An 18,529-nucleotide genomic window follows, 5' to 3' on the forward strand; every position below is an offset into this window, starting at 1 on the left:
GAATGAGTCAAAGGGTTTCATTATTCAGTAGGTTTTGAAATATGTTATTTAGATGTTCAGTGCATTTTATATTGACATACTGAGTTTCAGTTGAGTTCTCAATAATTTAAGATTCAGTCTAGTGATATGTGAATAAGTGAATATACGGATCAAACCAATTTTGGAGGTTTATATTATTCAAGTTATTAATTTAATATTATCACACAAATGCATAGAAAATGAAGCAGACATTCTAATTTAACTACAAATCTGACATTATTGACTATTATCAAAAAGAATACAAATAATAAATGTTGGTGAGGATGTGGAGAAAAGGGAATCTTCCTATGCTGTTGGTGGGAATGTAAATTGGTGCAGTCTCTGTGGAAAACAGTATGGAGGTTTCTCAAAAAAACTGAAAATAGAACTACCATATGACTCAGCAATTCTACCCCTGGGTGTATATCCAAAAACCAAAAACAAAAACAGTAATTCAAAAAGATACATGCTCCCCCATGTTAATAGCAGCATTAATTAAATTTGCCAAGAGGAAGTAACCTAAGTGCTCATCAACAGAAGAATGGATAAAGAAGATGTGGTGTATATATATACAATTGAATATTACTCAGGCATAAAAAGAATGAAATTTTGCCATTTGCTCAATGAGGATGGGCTTGGAGAATATTATGTTAAGTGAAAGAAGTCGGATAGTGAAAGACAAATACTGTATGATGTGATACGACACGTGGAATCTAAAGAATAAAACAAACTAGTAAAATAAGCAAAAAAGAAACAGACTCACAGATATAGAGAACAAACTAGTGGCTAGCAGTGGGGGGGGAGGGGCAAAGATAATGGTAGGGTATCTATTACATGTAAAATAAATAAGCTGTAAGGATGTATTGTGCAACACAGAGAATACAACCAGTATTTTGCAGGAATTATAAATGGAATATAACCTTTAAAAACTGTGAACTTAAGTAATATTGTACATCAAACATACTGCAATTAAAAAAATGAAAAAAAAAGCCTACCATTATCTACTGTGGAGTATACTATTTAATTTCTATATTTAGAAAATGAAAATTTTCATTTTTCTCACATTCTGTTTCAAGTTATCAAGAAGTTCTATTAAAATAAATATTATAAAAATGCAACATTCATTTAAGTCAGATTTTAGCACATTTGTAACAGTCAAATACACATTCAATTATTGTGTGGAAAAGAAGTAACTACGTTAGAACTGCATGTTTTATTCACAGAATATATCAAGAAAATGAATGCAAAATATAAAGAATGCAATTTATATAACAGAAATTAATCAGAAGGGGTGATATTGTATAGTTTCAAAGAAAGAAAAAAAATAATTCACTGGTTGCCAATTTGAGAAATTGGGTCTAAAATTAATCAGAAGGGGTGATATTGTATAGTTTCAAAGAAAGAAAAAAAATAATTCACTGGTTGCCAATTTGAGAAATTGGGTCTATTTTGCAGTACAAAGTTACTGTATTTTTTTTAGTACAATTTTGAGAGATGGATAAATCTTAGAATTTGCCACTATATATAATGTTTTCTTCTTAAAGGTAGGTTTTGCTCAAAATAATAGCAATTCATAAAACACCAAGGTTTTGTTTAAGGTTTAAAATCATAGGAAAAGTTATGGCCAGTGTAAATTAGAACGAAAAACTTAAATATTGCCACAGATTATCTAAATTGAGTGAGATCTTCAAATGTAGTTACTATCTGTGTATAGAGAAAGGAAGTGGTAAGAGAGGGAAGAGATAGGAAACTCAAACGTTAGTTCAAGAGCTTAGAGCAATAAGGAAAAAAAATTATTCAAGTCATAGTGTATAATATTTCAAACAGCTAGTGACAAGCATTTATCCCAAGACTTGCTGGTATTTCTACATGTTTGACCTGATAAGAAATTAATCTTGATAAAAATGAAATCAATTTCCAAAACCAAATTTAGAATTATTAATTTTATACACACAGTACCCAAACAATATAGAAACAGCCTAAGATATTTTGTGGTGGCTTAGTAATGTGTGGACTTGTCTAGACTAAATTACATTTCTTTAAATTCCCTTTCCTCTATGTTTTCAGATTAAAGTGGGCCATAAGTGACATTTTTGACTTGTGATGCAGAGCAAACAGGTGAAGCAGCAGCCATATTTTCTATGCTCAGAAGGAGTTTGGGGCAGAGTCAAGAGATGTTTCTGTACAGCACACCTGTTGTCATTCATCTGCTGACTCAACTGACTGGCACAGGGCAGCAGCTGGGCCTGACTCCTCCTCCTTCCCTTGGATCTTCCTTCAGCATCTCAAATCCTTGGGACAGGTTTGTACTTACCTTCAAGAAGGAAGTACTAGGTTGTCCTGTGGGACTCCCATACCGTCAAGATTGTGGTGGGTGAGAACTGACCCATGCTGTGGTCTGTCCTTATGGGCTCCAGCTCACATGTGTGGGTTTCAGCTTGTCTTTGTTCTCTCTCGCTTAACACTGTTCTTCTAACTGCCTGCCCTACATACATCAAGCTCCAGCATCAGATGCAAAATCCGTCGGCTTACAAAGACTACTGTAACCAGCTTCCATAACTGCATATGGACAAGTCCTTGTAACAAATTGTGTGTGTTTACGCACATGGAACTTCTGAATGATTCTGTTTCAAACTGATACAGTATTTGGTAAATATCAAAGGAAATGATTTCAGGGCTTTACATTCGTGGGTGAAGTGCACATAAGGAACCTAATAACTTCCAAGTTTGCCCTAAATAAAGTCCTTATGGCCTGTAACCTCAGGTCTGACATAACTGAAACCCAATTCAAAGTCTAACCACAAATGCTGAATTACAGTTCAAATTTAATTCCCAAGGTCCCAAATCACAAGATAATTTGTGTTAAAATTGGAGCATTGATTGGAAAGGAATGGGATCCTGAAAATTAGGATGAGACTATGTGGGCAAACTTAGATGAAATGGGAGCACTGAACCCCTAAATTCTCTCAAGAGTGCTTTACCAATAAAAGCACCCTTTCTCCTTCTGCCTTAGAAAGCTAGTCTTCCCTTGCCTGATGAACCTGTAATGCCCTCACCTGAGGCAGGTGTCTTGCAAGGGACAATTGAAAAAATGGAATAGGTAGAGGAAGGAAGTAGATGGAAATATCTGTTACTATCACATAACCAACTGCAGAAATTAAGGCTATAATTGTTGAGTTTATCTTCCTTATTTTGATATGAATGTCATATATGGGTGTGTGTGTGTGTGTGTGTGTGTGTAAAAACAAATTAACAAATACTGTTTTATCCCCTTCCCAGTCACCTATTATGTAACATACAATGTGTTAATAGTAGTTAACAAAATATATCTCACTATTTAATTTACAGGATATCAAAGGAGGAGGATGAAATCAGCTAAAAGAAGAAAAATATTTATTTTTTTAAATGGAAATTTGCATACTGCTGGTGGGAAAAAATGAGTGTAATGTTTATTTATAAGTCAGGATAGTTGTGTCATCTTTTTATATTAAACAAAAGCATGACTTTGTTTACTTATAGGATAAATATGGTTAAAAATATATGTGGAAGCTTCAGGTTGAAAACAGTCAACTGTATAATGTGTCGACCAGACCAGGTTGAACTATGTTTCCCAGAATTCCCTTCTCTGTATACTTCGTTAGGGCAGACCACCAGAGGTATTTTTTCCCAGAAGTAAAGCAGGAGTCATATGAACTGTTACCCTCAGAATGTCCTGGCAGGGTCCCCAGCTGCTTTTGTAGGTCATACACATCGTCATCAACCTGCCTGCTTGCCTCTTTGGCACAAGTACCAGCCAAGCACACAAATGTTCCACCTTCCTTTAGATCTTTCTCCAATTTCTAGGCCAGGTGTGTGTTTAGCTCTGAGACAAATGGTGCCAGCTTCTCTTGCAGGACATCTATATCAACAAGGCTACGGGCAATGAGAGCCCACACATGTTCAGTCCTTTCTCACTGGTTCCAGCTCCTGCCCATGGGTTCCACCTTGTCTTTGCTCTCACTCAATTTACATCCATCTTCCCTTCTCAACTTACAGAGATTATTCAATCAGCTCCACAAATTGCATACAGTCAAATCCTGTTACAAAATCCTTTATTCCATTACATTTCAGGGAATGTTAACTGGTCTTTTACATTTATCCAAACACCATTTCACGGTAGGTAAAGGATTTTTAAGCTAATTTTTACAAGACTTGAAATAAATTAAACTAAAAATTGCCTTTCTTCCCCTTGAGATAGACTATAATAAAAGTCGTGAACTTCCTTTTTTTCATTTTTAATAGACGGATCTGTATGGAATGATAATACCTAAGGTCATGACAGTTTCTAGGCCCTTTTATTAAGAATGTTCTCTGATGTTGAGTCCTGAATAACTGGATGAACAAATAACTCAGCAGTGATCTTCTTAATAAAATGAGATGTGCAAAATCAAATCTATTTTTACTCTAGTTTATTTTGCCTTTCTTATATTTCCTATCTTCCAGCATTCTGCATTATTTTTCACGACAGGTTGAGAAAAAAATCCATCCGTAACTATTGTAACCACTGAGGCAGAGTGACTAGACTAGTTGTCACCTATCTACCCCTCACCTTGAACCTTCCTGTAGAAACATAAACCTGCCCTTCTGCTCTACCTCTACTTCTTGTATTACATTACAGCTGGATAACCGCAATAGTGTCTTATTTTTCAGCTCTCTCCTCTCTGAACAATCCTGCAAGTTGCTGCTAGGTAAGGTGTCATAAAACTCACTGTCCAAAATGTCACTTTTCTGTTTAAAATATTTTAACTGGTATCTTAGTTTTCTCTCGTGGGCAGTCACTGTGTTTTCTCAGTATGAGAGGAAAATCTATTTCACAATTTGTGAGTGAACACTACAGATTTTATTTTTAAAAGTGATCATTTATATTGTATATCTAAAAATACGTACAAACTTTAATTGTTCTACATTGTTCATCTAGGTTATTTCTTTAATCAAAAATACTTTATTCATCTGTTCCTTCAATGTGGTTATGACGGGCTCTTTTTATTGTGGCCAAAGGATTAGGCAACAGATTAAACTGGTCAACCAAGGTACCCAATCATGTTCAGAACAGCATGTGACCTGAGCTAAGAAAATCTGAGCACTTGCCTGGGATTTTTCAAATTTTAGTTGAGGGAATAGGATATAATGTTCTTTTCTAATTGTAGTTGGTGGGTTTGTGAGCCTGGAAGGCCTTCGACCAAATATCTCATGACTCAGAGAATGAAGAAATAAAGAGAGAAGAAGAGATGAGACAACTATTATACATGCCTCTATCTGCGTCTGTGTCTGTATGTCTGTGTGTGTGTGTGCCTGTCACATGCCAAAGCGGAAGGGTGAAATTTTTCCCCCTTTCACTATGCTGCTTTAATCTAAGTATTACAATGAGTTTTTATATGAAAGTTAGTGAATTCATTACACTGCTGAAGCTGCCAGTGGTCTATAGCTTAATCAAGGTGTTAATTGGCTGGCACTAAGTGTGGTTTGAGGTTACCATGGCAGATGGAACCCAATGAATATAGAGTTTTGTTATACAAACTATAGATGTACTTAAGCTTTCTACATCTGTGCTGCATTTTTTTCCCAAATAGACGTAGGTGATAAAACACCTGCTACTTAATTAACACCCTTTGCAGTCATTCACAAAGTCAGATTAGTCTCAAAACTGCTCTGCCAGCTGTAAATGTTAAAATTTCACTTGCTATTCTCAGGGATTATTCTTTCCTTCATTTTGCCGTGTCTAAACTAAAAACTTCAAGTCTAGCAAATGAAGGAGAACAAAAATGATTGATGAATGAGTGAATGGTTAGACAACAGGTAGATAGGTAAAGTAGAAAATTTCTATAATCTTGATCTGGTAATCCTATGAAAATAAAAACAGTGGCCAAGCTAAAGGAATATATTCAGAGATTAGACGTTTCCAGGTGAATAGCAATTTTGAAATCTTCTGGATCCCTTCACTCTCAAATCCAACACGTCTACCTCCTGTGAGCCAAGAAGCTGCTGTGGCCAGAAGGGAGGAACAAATTACAGGAGGCAACTGAGCCTTCAAATCTCTTTTGGTCCTGATGAAAATCCTTGGGACATGACTTGTACCTGTCCAAGCACACAGTCTGGGGCCTGGTGATGAAGAGACTGATGGTTTACATTAGACTGAGATGAATTCTGGGAAGAATTTTGTCTACAGAGCTCCTCAGAGTTGGGGGGAGATGCCATATGTCTCATTGGTGCTTCTATTCTGGCTGGCCTTCAGAGCTTAGCTTAGAGAAGAACCACAAGGTTCTCTCTATAACTAGGGCTAGGAGACTACAATGAGATTTGCTGAGCAGATGTTTTTCCTTCTGAGGCTTCAACAAGAACTCTAAATCTGCCTGTTGATAAGTCAAAGACCCAAAGGAGCAGAGCAAATATATCATTCACCACTCTAGGGATCATCACCATATATGCTATGCCAGCATCTGGAGCTAAGTCCTAAACAAGTGGAGAAAGTAATAGCATTCTCCTAAGGGGGACTCAGAGAGAAAGAAACAGTTCTTAGAAAAATAAGTCTAGAATAAAACAGTAGTACTTTTTGTCCCATGTCATGGTGCAGAGAATTTGATCATTCATAGGTCTTGGCATGTGACACTTTCAGAACTCGTCTATATGTGGCCCTCTGTTTTTATTTATGCATTCATCCTTCTCAGGTAGTGTAATAAGCAACTGAGAGTCCACCATGCACAATGCAAAAAGTAGGATCTCACCAATCATTCATATCAATTTTGGGGTCTTCCCTCATTCCAGTCCCTCTCTTCCCTTTCCCAAGAGAATAACCCTCATGAAGCTTGTGTTTGCCATTGTCTTTCTTTTCATATAGTTTTACTTTATCTCATCTTTATTTCTTGATAAAAATGTATTTTAATTTCAATTGTTTTATGTTTAAATTGCCCAGGTGTAGACTGCTAGAATTCATACATACCATTCTATACCATTTGTATTAGTCAGGGTTCTCCAAAGAACAGAACCAATTACACACACACACACACACACACACACACACACACACACACACGTATACTTAAGAGAAGATTTATTATAGGAGCTGACTCCTGTGATTGGCTCATGGAGTCTCACAATCTGTTGTCTACTAGCTGGAGAATCAGGAAATCCAGCAGAGTAATTCCATCTGAGGAGGAAAGCCTGAGAACCAGGGGAGTCAATGGTGTAAGTACCTGTCAATTCTGAAGGCCCGGGAACTAGGAGCACTGGTGTCTGAAGGTAGGAGATTAATGTCTCTGTCAAGCAGAGATATCAAATTCATATTTCTTCCAAACTTTCTGTTGTATTCAAGCCCTCAATGGATTGGATGAAGCTCACCTGCATGGGTGAAGGCAATCTTCTTTACTCAGTCTACCAATTCAAATAGTAATCTCTTCTAGAAATGTCCTCACAGAAAAATCCAGAAATAATATTTTACCAGCTATCTGGGCATCCTTTAGCTGAGACTAATTGACACATAAAATTAACCACCACACTACTGAAGTTTATTTATTGTACTGCTTTTTTAACACTCTACTCCACTATATTCAGCCACTCCCTGCTATGGAAGCATATGATTTGCTTCTATATATTTGCTATCCTGAAGACAGCTACTCTGAACTTCCCTATGCATGCTTCCAGTGTGTACAGGAAAGATGTTTTCCTAGATCTATAGCTAAAATTACTTCGTCATAAGGGAAGGTAAACTATACACAATAAAACTGCTTTCCATTTTCCATTTCCATTTTCAACATTTGTACCAATTTATATTTAAAGAAACAACGTGTAAGAGACCCTGAGGACTCATATCCTCTTAATCACTTGGTATAATTTGAGCTTTTTATTTTTTTCTCCAGCCAAATTGATGTAAAATAAAGCTCATTATGTTATGATATGTGATTTTCTTCATATATTTATTGGTAGGATATAGTTCCTTTTCTGTTAAAGTGCTATCCATGGTTAATGCCCATTTTTCTATTGGATTATTTGTGCTTTTTTTATTGATTTGTAGGATTTATTTATATATATATACTTGATAGTTAATACTTGGTTGTGTATAGTAAAATTGCTTTCTCTCAATCTGTAATTTGTCTTTTAATTTATTTAAGGTGTCTTTTACAAATCAAAAGTTATTAATTTAACATTAATAATCAGTTAATTAAAATATTAACATTCATATTAATTAATATTAATATTCATATTAATAGATGCAGTTCTCACTTATATAGAACATTTAATCTGCTTCAAATCATCTCAAAGTCTCCCTTTTTGACTTCTCAAACTCCCTAATCATTTCCTTCATTTTCATTTGAAAGCAGTTTTATCCATTGTTTTAGCAATTTCCCTATAGAGTATTACTTTAGCTATCTTCCTCCTATACCACACCATGAACTCTTAGAGCATCATGTTGCTTTATTGCTAGTGTCTAAAATCAAAAAGAATTTAATAACTGACAATTGAAAGAATGAGAAGGAATGAATAAATTGACAAATGAGTGAGCTAAATAAAAAAACAGCCCTGAGATCTCAGACATACAAACAAACAGTATGCTAATGGAACATTCCATAAAGTAAATTTACCCACAGAATAAATATCTTAAACCTCTTTGCCAGGGCATAGCCCCTCTTTACCTTGAAGTCAAGCTCTCTGGCCCAGCTAGCATTTCACAGAACAGCATCACCATCACTCACTACTCTGTGCTAGTTCTTAAATCATCAAAGTCGAAAGTAGTATTTCTCTTCCCTTTAAATCAAGAAATGTCATCATTGAAAACTTACAGCATTTTTTAAAATGTCACCCTTTTTCTACAGAATTCTAGCCAAAGAAAAAGAAGAATATAGACCTTAGCACTGTCTCACCCATATTTCTATACCCTGCATTGCTTAAAAAGTCAGTGAACAAGGCTGTGCTTTTTTTAACACTAGATTGAAATTTCATCTCCCAGTGTTACCACAGTCAAATTTTCACAAATTTGTAAATATTGTTATGGTTCAATCATGAGATCAATTTTCTCAGCAACTATGTTTTTAGCCTTTTCTTATGAGGTTAGAAAAATCCTGAGTATTTTCCAGGATGTAAATGTTTCCAGTTTTACAAATAGCCGCTTGAGCTAAATCGGGCTCCCGATTCCTCCCAGGGATCTAGTAAAGCACAAAGCAAGTTCCACCTACTTATGACTCTTCTGTGCACCAAAAAGTCCAGATGGTTCTTCAGAATTTTTATGCACTAAGGGGATTTAGTCTCTATATTATCTTTATATTTAACTCTTATTAAGTGTCTTACCACCCCTCTATATGGTTATTATTCAAAGTAGTGCACAATTTCACCAAAGAAGAAGTGTGTACCAGATTTAGAAAACTGGCTAAGAAAATATAAGTGCCTAATGCCTGATCATAGCACACTGCACCATGGACTCATTTATTTTGCATATCATTATAACTTATAGATCAACACAACTTTGTGTTTTACTTGTAATTTCCATCTTCTATTTCTTGACTTGGTTGCTTTGCAAAGTTTACATCCCATAACTAGTCTTAATTCAATTCAATTTTTGTATGACATGAATTTTTGTACATGTTGTCAAATGGTTTCAATTAATTTTAATCTTATTAATATCTATTTTTAAATAAATGCTAACTGTAAAAGTATTAAATGTGTTGTTTACCTCATCAATAAGGAAAATGGATTGACCTAGCCAAGGTACTCATTTCATTTTCTCATTCATTCCATTATTTATTAATTCATCCAAAGTGTGTCTATTGAGCATGCTGTATGTGTTAGACACTATGGTAGGTGCTGAAAATAAATACATAAAGAACAGGACACCTATCTCCAAAGTATCTAAGAGAAAGAGAATGAGCAAGGTGAATGTCCTATTACAGTGTTCTACGTGCTATGACAGAAGTAAGGCAATAACTTTCTCAGATGAAGCAACATAAACTAAGGATTGGGAGAAAACTTAGAAAGGAGTATTAAAATGCCAGCATAGTTGAAAGAGCGTAAGTTTTAGAGTCTGAAATTCAGAATCCGAAGACAAACTCTACGTCACAACTGCTGACCCTGTCTCTTCAACAGCCTTATCTGTAAGAGTAGACAAATTGGTCAGGATGATAGCAGCAAGAATCACAGTAGCCACTTTCTCAGAGCCACTGCCACAAAGGACTGCATGTGCTACCAGCCCACAGTTGTGCTGCAGCACCTGGTCAAGTGACTAACCACGTTTAAAAAATAAAGTTGGGAGTAAGAGCACAACTCAAAATGTATTCCAGAAGATTCCTGTGCAGGATGCCAAAAGAGAGCCCTAAAATTGACTTTATGTTCTTTAGAAACCAGCAAAAGGAGAGAACTATGATTGATGGCATATTTTAGTGCCCATTCTATATACACAGCTCAACTGCCATGAAGGGCCACTCCTAATTCCTATCCTGTGGACCAAGTACAACTTGCCCTTCTGCTTGCTCATGGAGTGGTATGCCAGCCCTGGGCCAGTCGGCCTTCAGTTCTACTCCTTATCTTTTTCCTCCTCTGCTCTATGCTGCAGGGGCTGAGGTGAAAGCCACTTCTCCCCCAGGGCCCCTGTCAGCTGACATCCAGCTGGCTTCAGCCAATGGAAAGAACTAACTGGAGATTGGAGGGGGCAGAGGGAAACAGCAAGGTTATTTCTTCCCCAGCCTCTCTAATAAGAACCTCTAGAAGCTGCTGTGTCTCCTGCATGGCTTGGGCTCAGATTCTTCTTTCCAGGAACCCTGACCTCCTGAATTCAGGAACGTCACCTACTCACTTTGTCCCTCCAGCTTCACAGCAGTAGCTAGTCTGTCACTATCTTCTCATCTGCCTCATTTGCTCATTTCTTTTCTCAGTATTTCCATCATCCACATAACCACTGCCCTGCATTAAATTCCCTTCCCTCTGTTTTAACTACTTTAAGTTGTTTCTGTTTTCGTAGACTGATATTGAAGACAATCCAAATCCTCAATTACATCATTTCTAAAATAATAATGCTAAGTTTTACAAGTCTAGTTCTTATGATATTCCTCCGTGTGGGCTAGGGCATGATGTGAAAACACAGTTCAATAAAAGTAATTCTACAATTTTCTCCGTAGTAGAAGGATTCCAGACACCCATCTTCATGGTAGCTGGCCAAAAATTCAGAATAAAATAAAGAATATCTATAGAAGTATGGTGCAGAGACCTTCAAAAATGTATTTTTCCTCATAACCAATGTTTAGGTAAGTAGTAAAGAGTAGAGAGTACATGTTTCTAACTAGCACCTAGAAGACCATTAAGAGCACTGCCACCGTCCTCAAGAGCCAGCTACACTGGAGTAAAATTAGCAGTAAGTGGCATGCCCAGGACGTGGTTTCTGCCCCCAGGGAGCTGACATTCTAGCAGGCAAATTAGACAATAACCAAGTAGTAAACAAACGAAAAAATGAATAAGAATAGCATTTAACGTAAATGACAGAAGAAAATAATACAGCAATGGGATAGAGCACGATTAGAGAGGGTTGCCATGGTGGTGTTAGACTATTGGATTGGACGGTCAGGGATGGCTACACAAGAGGTGCCACCGAGCTGAGACCTGAAAGATGAGATGGTGCTGAGTTTATGAAAATCCAGGGAGAACGGTATTGGCAAAGCAACAACCAGTGCCAAGGTCCAAGGTGGAACAAATCGGCCTGTTTTGAGAACCACAAAGACACACTTGTTTCTAAATCAGAATTTTGTACTTGCTAGTTTCTCACATGGCAAAAAGTACAGAAAAAAGAGCCAAAACAAAACAAACAAAAAAAAAAGTTGCACTTTTCTCAAGTGCCAATAAATTCTTTGAAAAAATGGAATATGTAATTGTGAACAACATAAATTTCCAGGCAACACTAAAATTGATGGCAAACATACTCCAAAGTAACTATGTTCATCTATCTATTCAAAAAATTACTCAAGCACTTATTATTTTCCACTGACCATTCTGAGTGTTCAAAATATTCAAATTCATTTAATCCTCATAACAACCTTATGAGTTAAGTACTATTAGTATTCTCATCTCCATTTATTGCTGAAAACTGAAACACTGGATTTAGAGGTTTAAGTAATTTGTTCAAAATCATGCAATTGTTAAGTTCAAAGCAGGGGTTTGAACCCCGATTATCTGGCTCAACAAAATACCTTCTTAAGCACTGTATCAAGGTATTGTGGTCAAAGGTATGGGGACTTGATTCAGACAAACTTGGGTTCAAATCCCAGCTGTGTCACTTAACACTTGGTATTCTAACATGTGCAAAAATAAGACATCATTTTTGTCATTGTAATTAATCTTTCCCCTGCTGACACTTCTCAGTCGTTCCTTTCAAGGCCTCAGGAAGAAGACATCTTCAAAACTTTCCTACTTGGTCACTTCCTGAAGTATCAGCGTCTAGCACTGCATCAGCCCATATATCTTAACTTCTTAAAAGAATGTTAGAGATACATTCTTAGAGAACAGAAAAGGAATGTTCCAAATAAATTTTGAATATGCTTTTTAAAGTTCTGCTTGCTTCTGGAGTCACACAGGAGATTAATGTGTCTCCTAAATGGGCTTTATTGTTATTTTACTTTTTCAAAGATGATGATAAATAGCTTGAATTATTCTTCAACCAGTGGTATTCTCCCTTTAAAGGAAAAAATTACCATAATACAATTTGTCCAAGTACAAGCATTTGTGATTTAAAATACTGATAATCAAAACCCAGAATGCAGATAGATTTTCCCCCTAGTTTAAATTCTACAAGGTTGTGAGATATTTTTAAAAAATCAAAGATACAGAAAAAACCATTTTCCTTAAATTGGTTTAAGTACATTATATCATAGTTCATATAATTACTAATTAAGTCTCATGCAATAATCTAAAAAAGTGCCTTTTAATTTTATTAATTTATTACATTATTAACTATGTACCATAAAGAAATAATGCCATATAATCTTCCAGTATATAAACTGATAAATGCCTAAGTTTGACCTTGAGAGTATATTCATTGTACAAAATTTGGATATTAAGGGACAATTTAAGGTTGATAGAGAGATAGAGTCACTAACGTTTATTCTGCTATTTCTTACATTTTGATCAACACATCTTTTTATGATTTTTTAATAAGTCAGGTTTTTAATACTAACCAATATGTCTTATATGCATTATTTCAGCTTTTTAAAGTGCCTAATGTATTTTTAGTTAAATATTTATTACTAGAACAATCTGCCTCTTCTTCCATTTAAATTATTATTTTTCAAAGCAGATCAAATAAATGCACATTCTCCATGAAAAAGGGAGGCTAGTTTAGTTGCTAGATAGAAAGCTTCCATTTCTTTAGTTACACAATAGAACAAAAAAATGATACAAAATGAGCACATAATACAAAAGTAGAATACTAATAAGAAAATCCTGACTACTTTAGATAAGCCTAAAGGTGGATGCTTCATGAATATTTTCGAGTCCTCTAACGTGTTACTTGTCTATCTTTATTTTATCTATTGCAAGGGAGGCAGAGAATTCGGTCCAGGCAAAACCACAAAATTTTACTTTCAATTAAGTGACAGCACAGCAAAATAATTTTATACACATGATAAACCAATGATTGTTTCAATTTTTTTGAAGAAAAGTAAGTGATGGGTTGTGATACGATCAGGGATATGTATTTGGTCTTTGGCCCGAGTTCCTGGCACACACTTTCCAAAGCTCTTGGAGTCTCTAGAGTGCTGAAGGTCTTATATATGCTAACCAGATGACTGGTACCTGGGGAGGCCCTACATAGTTTCTGGATGGGTGCTGCTCATTAGAAAGGCTGAGGCATGATTACAGAATTGAAACTTTTAGCCTCACCCCTAATCTCAGTGGAAGGCGGGGTGGACTGGAAATGGAATCAATCACTGTCAGCTAATGATTTAATCAGTTATGCCTACATAATGAAACCTCCATAAAACTCCTAAATGATGGGGCTCAGAGAGCTTCTGGGTAGAAGAACACATCGAGGCAGGGGAAGAGTAGGTAGGGAAGCTCCATGCCACTTCCTCCATACCATGCCCTATGCATCTCTTCCATTAGCTGTTTCTGATTTATATCCTTTACAGTAAACCATAATAGTAAGTAATAATAGTAAGTAAAGCACTTTCCTAAGTTCTGTGAATTGTTCTAGCAACTTATCAAACCTGGAGAGGGGACTGTAGGAACCCCCTGAATTCATGGCCAGTTGGTCAGAACTACAGGTGGCAACATGAGACTTATGATAGTTCAAGTGGGAACAGCCTTACGAGAATGAGACCTTAATTTGTGAAGTCTGTGCTAACTCTAGGTAGTTAGTGTCAAGACTAAATTGAATTGTAGGACAACCAATGATATACAGAGAGTTGGAGAATTGGTTGCCGGTATTTAAAAAAATGAACATGTTTGGTATCAGAAGTGTTGTGAGTAAAAATAGCTCAGATGAGTTAATGTCTTAAATATCAGAAGCAATAAAACCTGATATTTTTCTGAGCAATCGGTTCAGCATTCATTTCACATGGCATCTTTCACAACAGCCTTACTTTCATCAGTTAGAGGTTACAGAAACTTTGAATACTGAATATCAACACTTAGCAAATGAAAAGACATAGGAATGGTTGATTTTTTAAGATTTTTTTTTTAAGACCAGCTTAGGTTTGTATTAAAATTAAGAGGATGTATAGAATTTCCCATATAAGTCCTACCCCACACATGCATAGCCTTTCCCATTATCAATATCCCCCACCAGAGTGGTATATTTGTTACAACTGATAAATATACATTGACAATCATAATCACCAAAGTCCATAGTTTACATTATGTTTCACTCTTAGTGCGATATATTCTGTGGGTTTGGACAAATGTCTAATGATATGTACCCATCATTATAATATCATACAATGTATTTTCACTGCCTTAAAAATCTTTTATGCTCCACCTATTCCTCCCTTCCCAAATAACACCTCCCCAAACCCTGTCAACCACTGATCTTTTTACTGTCTCCATAGTTTTGCCTTTTCTAGAATATCACATTGTTGGAATTGTACAGTATGTAGCCTTTTCAGATTGGCTTCTTTCACTTAACAATATGCAATTAATGTTCCTCCACGTCTTTCATGGCTTGATAGAACTTTAAATTTTTTTACTGCTGAATAATACTCCATTGTATGAATGTACCACAGTTTATTAATCCATTTACCTACTGAAAGACATGATGGTTGCTTCCAAATTGTGTCAATTATAAATAAAGCTACTATAAACATCCATGTGTAGGTTTTTGTGCAGACATAAACGTTCAACTCTTTTAAGTAAACACTAAAGAGCACTGATTTGATTTTTCAAAGGGGAAAGACAAAGGAAAAACATTTATAGATGCTTGAACAAGAAACTGAATCCTTCATTATTCTTCACACACACTTCACATGTGTCTGACACATTAACAAACATTATAAAAATGACTCAAACTAATGCATCAACAGAGAAATGTAGTTGTATTTCTTTTCTTAAATGTTATTTTAGACTTGAATTTTTAAATGCAAATTTTAAAAACCCCTAAAAACAAAATCCCAAGTGAAACTAACTCATAAAAATAAATTTCTTTCATCATAGATACATAAATAAAATTGCTGAGTTTGCATATTCTTTGGATTCCATTTCATTCAACCAGGAAAGTCCTGAATAATATGATGGCAATTAAACAAAGGTAACCAATAATATTCTCTGAGGACCTTGGTTCTGAACACAGATTGGGAGAAAATCAACATTTCTGATGATTTCAGATTTATCATAAAAAAGTAGAGTCATCTTCAATTGGACAGGTGCATTGCTGAGTTAGAATGTTTGAGATGATCTGCATTTGAAGACAAGTACTGGAGAGAAGAATGATATACTGGGGCTCAAGCAACTCCAAAATAGAGTCCCACTGACAATGGTCTCTCTTCCAGTAGTTTTAGAACTTCATTGTGAAGTGAGAAATAGGACATCTTGCTAAACATGCAGAGTCCTAGATCCCACTGAGACTTACTGAATCAGAAGGCTGAGGTTTAGGTATCTTCAGTATGCATTTCTGCAACTCCCCATATCATTGTATCAGGTGGTCTGTGTGTAGACACACATTAAAAAGAAATATATCCAATCCTTCTCTCTAAGAAATCTTCCAAAGATTGAAAAACTATTAAATGATCCACCATTGGCAAAGTATGATTCCAACACTTAAATTCTTCAGAATTTCCTACAATCTATCCTAAAATATCTTTTCAAATTTATCTCACTATTGAGTACACAATTAATCCTCTCTGGTCATATTCACATCCCCTTTGTCTCCTGAACATTTCTATTTCCTTTTCTATATCACTCTATCAACTATTTCTTGAAAGTCTCATCCATCAACATTCTGCCTCCTAATATCAATTTTCTACGCCTATTAAAAGTCCTCTATCAGAAAGTTTTTCACTGTAGTCAAACAAACAGTAGCCTCCTCTAACAGCACAGAACTTCCTTTCTAAAAATAGATTGGCCTTTATATCTAATGTTTGCCCTTACATATGAAGTATATTGTTTGCATTGTTAATTGTCTTTTCAAAAGGTGTTGCAGTTGCCCAAATAGATAGTAAACTCTAAGACCTTATGATCCCATAATGTTTTTCTGTAATTTGAATGACTTAAACATAGAAATAAAGCTCTTCTTCAAATATTAGATTGCTGTTTAATAAAAATGTACTTATGCATTATAAATCAAATATAATAATACACACACATTACAGAAGAAAATTTGTATTTTAAATGGATAAGATTAACACATTTGATTATGTGCTGACCCATAATTAGCCAAAAATGTCCTCAATCTTGTCTTTCTTGATTGTGATAATTACTTTCATTTTAATATGTATGTCTTTTTTTAATAGTAGGAAATATAGCACTCTATTTTCACTACAGGTTCCTACCCCCATGAATTGAAGTGTGCATTTTCTATATTAATTGCTTTTCTTCCAAGAACATTAATATGTATGTAAGATAAATGATAATATATTTTATATTATTCTCTGAGAAAAACAGTAATTATGTTGAAAAAGTAATAAAAATTTGCTAAGATTATCTTTTCAAATTGATAATTTAAATTTAAATATTGATTATGTCAGTAACTGGAAACACAAAAATAATTTAGCTTACGCTATGCTCATTGATCTCTCTCCTAAATTCCATAAATGCATAGAATCGTAAGAGATTTGTAGCTAAAATTTTTTAAAACAGAATAATATAATATCTCCATTGTGATATACCACAGTAACAAACTGAAGAATAAAAAACATACGATCATCTCAACAGATGCAGAAAAAGCTTTTGATAAAATTTAACATCCAGTTACGATAAAAATTCTCCAGAAAGTGGGCATAGAGGGAACATACCTCAACATAATAAAGGCCATATATGATAAGGCCACAGCTAATATTCTCAAAGACACAAAAAGTGAAAGCATTACCTCTAAGATCAGGAACAAGACAAGGATGCCCACTTTTGCCACTTCTATCCAATGTAGTGTTAGAAACTCTAGCCACAGCAATTAGACAATAAAAAGAAATAAAAGACATGCAAATTGGAAAGGGAAAATAAAACGGTCACTGTTTGCAAATGACACAATATTTTACACAGAAAATCCTAAAGATGCCAGCAATAAAATTCTAGAGCTCATCGATGAGTTCAGTAAAGTTGCAGGATACAAAGTTAATACACAGAAATTGGTTGCTTTTCTATACACTAATAATAAACTACTAGCAAGAGAAATTAAGGAAACAGTAATACTAACTTTAAAAATAAAATGCGTAACTTTGTTAATATGAGCCAATCATCTAACTTCTTATTAGAACTAGTTACTAAGTGTATAGTTACATTTAAATTACTGATTTGTGCATGGCACAAATTCTTATTAAAGAAAAGGCAAGGAAATCTGGAGAGAAAATTTAGCAATAGAAGAGAAGATAAAAGAAACAAGGAAATCATAGGGTGTCACAAGGTCTAGCAACCCAACCCACTCTGACATTTCTATTTTGTGTGTGTGTGTGAACTCTTTGTGGAGGCAAGGAAAATAGAAATCCTGATGGAGAATGGAAGGATGTAGCATATTCAGCAAACTCTAAAGAATAGTGGTGTGTTTAAGGCATGGGGTGAATGATGAGAAGTGGTTGAAGATAGGAATGAAAATGGTATTATAAGAACTAGGTATTCAAGTAAGAAATACTGTCCTACTCAAAATAAGTGACAGTCTTAGGCATGCCAAGGTGAAGAAGGCAAACACTTTCTAGTTTACATCTGTGTGTGTGTGACAGGGAAGGGGGGTTAATATTCTAACATGTATTAAACAAGTAAACCGACTTACAAATAAATGATCTCAGGTAATGATGGGTGCAATACAGACAACACATAAAGGAGTAGGGAGTGACCAGGCAGTGAAGGCAGGGTGGAAAGCAGG

General features: G+C 35.3%; 1 protein-coding gene across 1 annotated transcript in view; it reads right to left on the bottom strand.

Annotated features, from left to right (window-relative positions):
- Positions 1-18,529, bottom strand: part of SPAG16 (sperm associated antigen 16) — a 774,014-nt gene that overhangs the window by 533,434 nt on the left and 222,051 nt on the right. The gene's annotated exons all lie outside the window — the stretch shown is intronic.

Source organism: Camelus dromedarius, chromosome 4 (assembly GCF_036321535.1).
Source record: "Camelus dromedarius isolate mCamDro1 chromosome 4, mCamDro1.pat, whole genome shotgun sequence".
In the NCBI taxonomy this organism is placed as follows: domain Eukaryota; kingdom Metazoa; phylum Chordata; class Mammalia; order Artiodactyla; family Camelidae; genus Camelus; species Camelus dromedarius.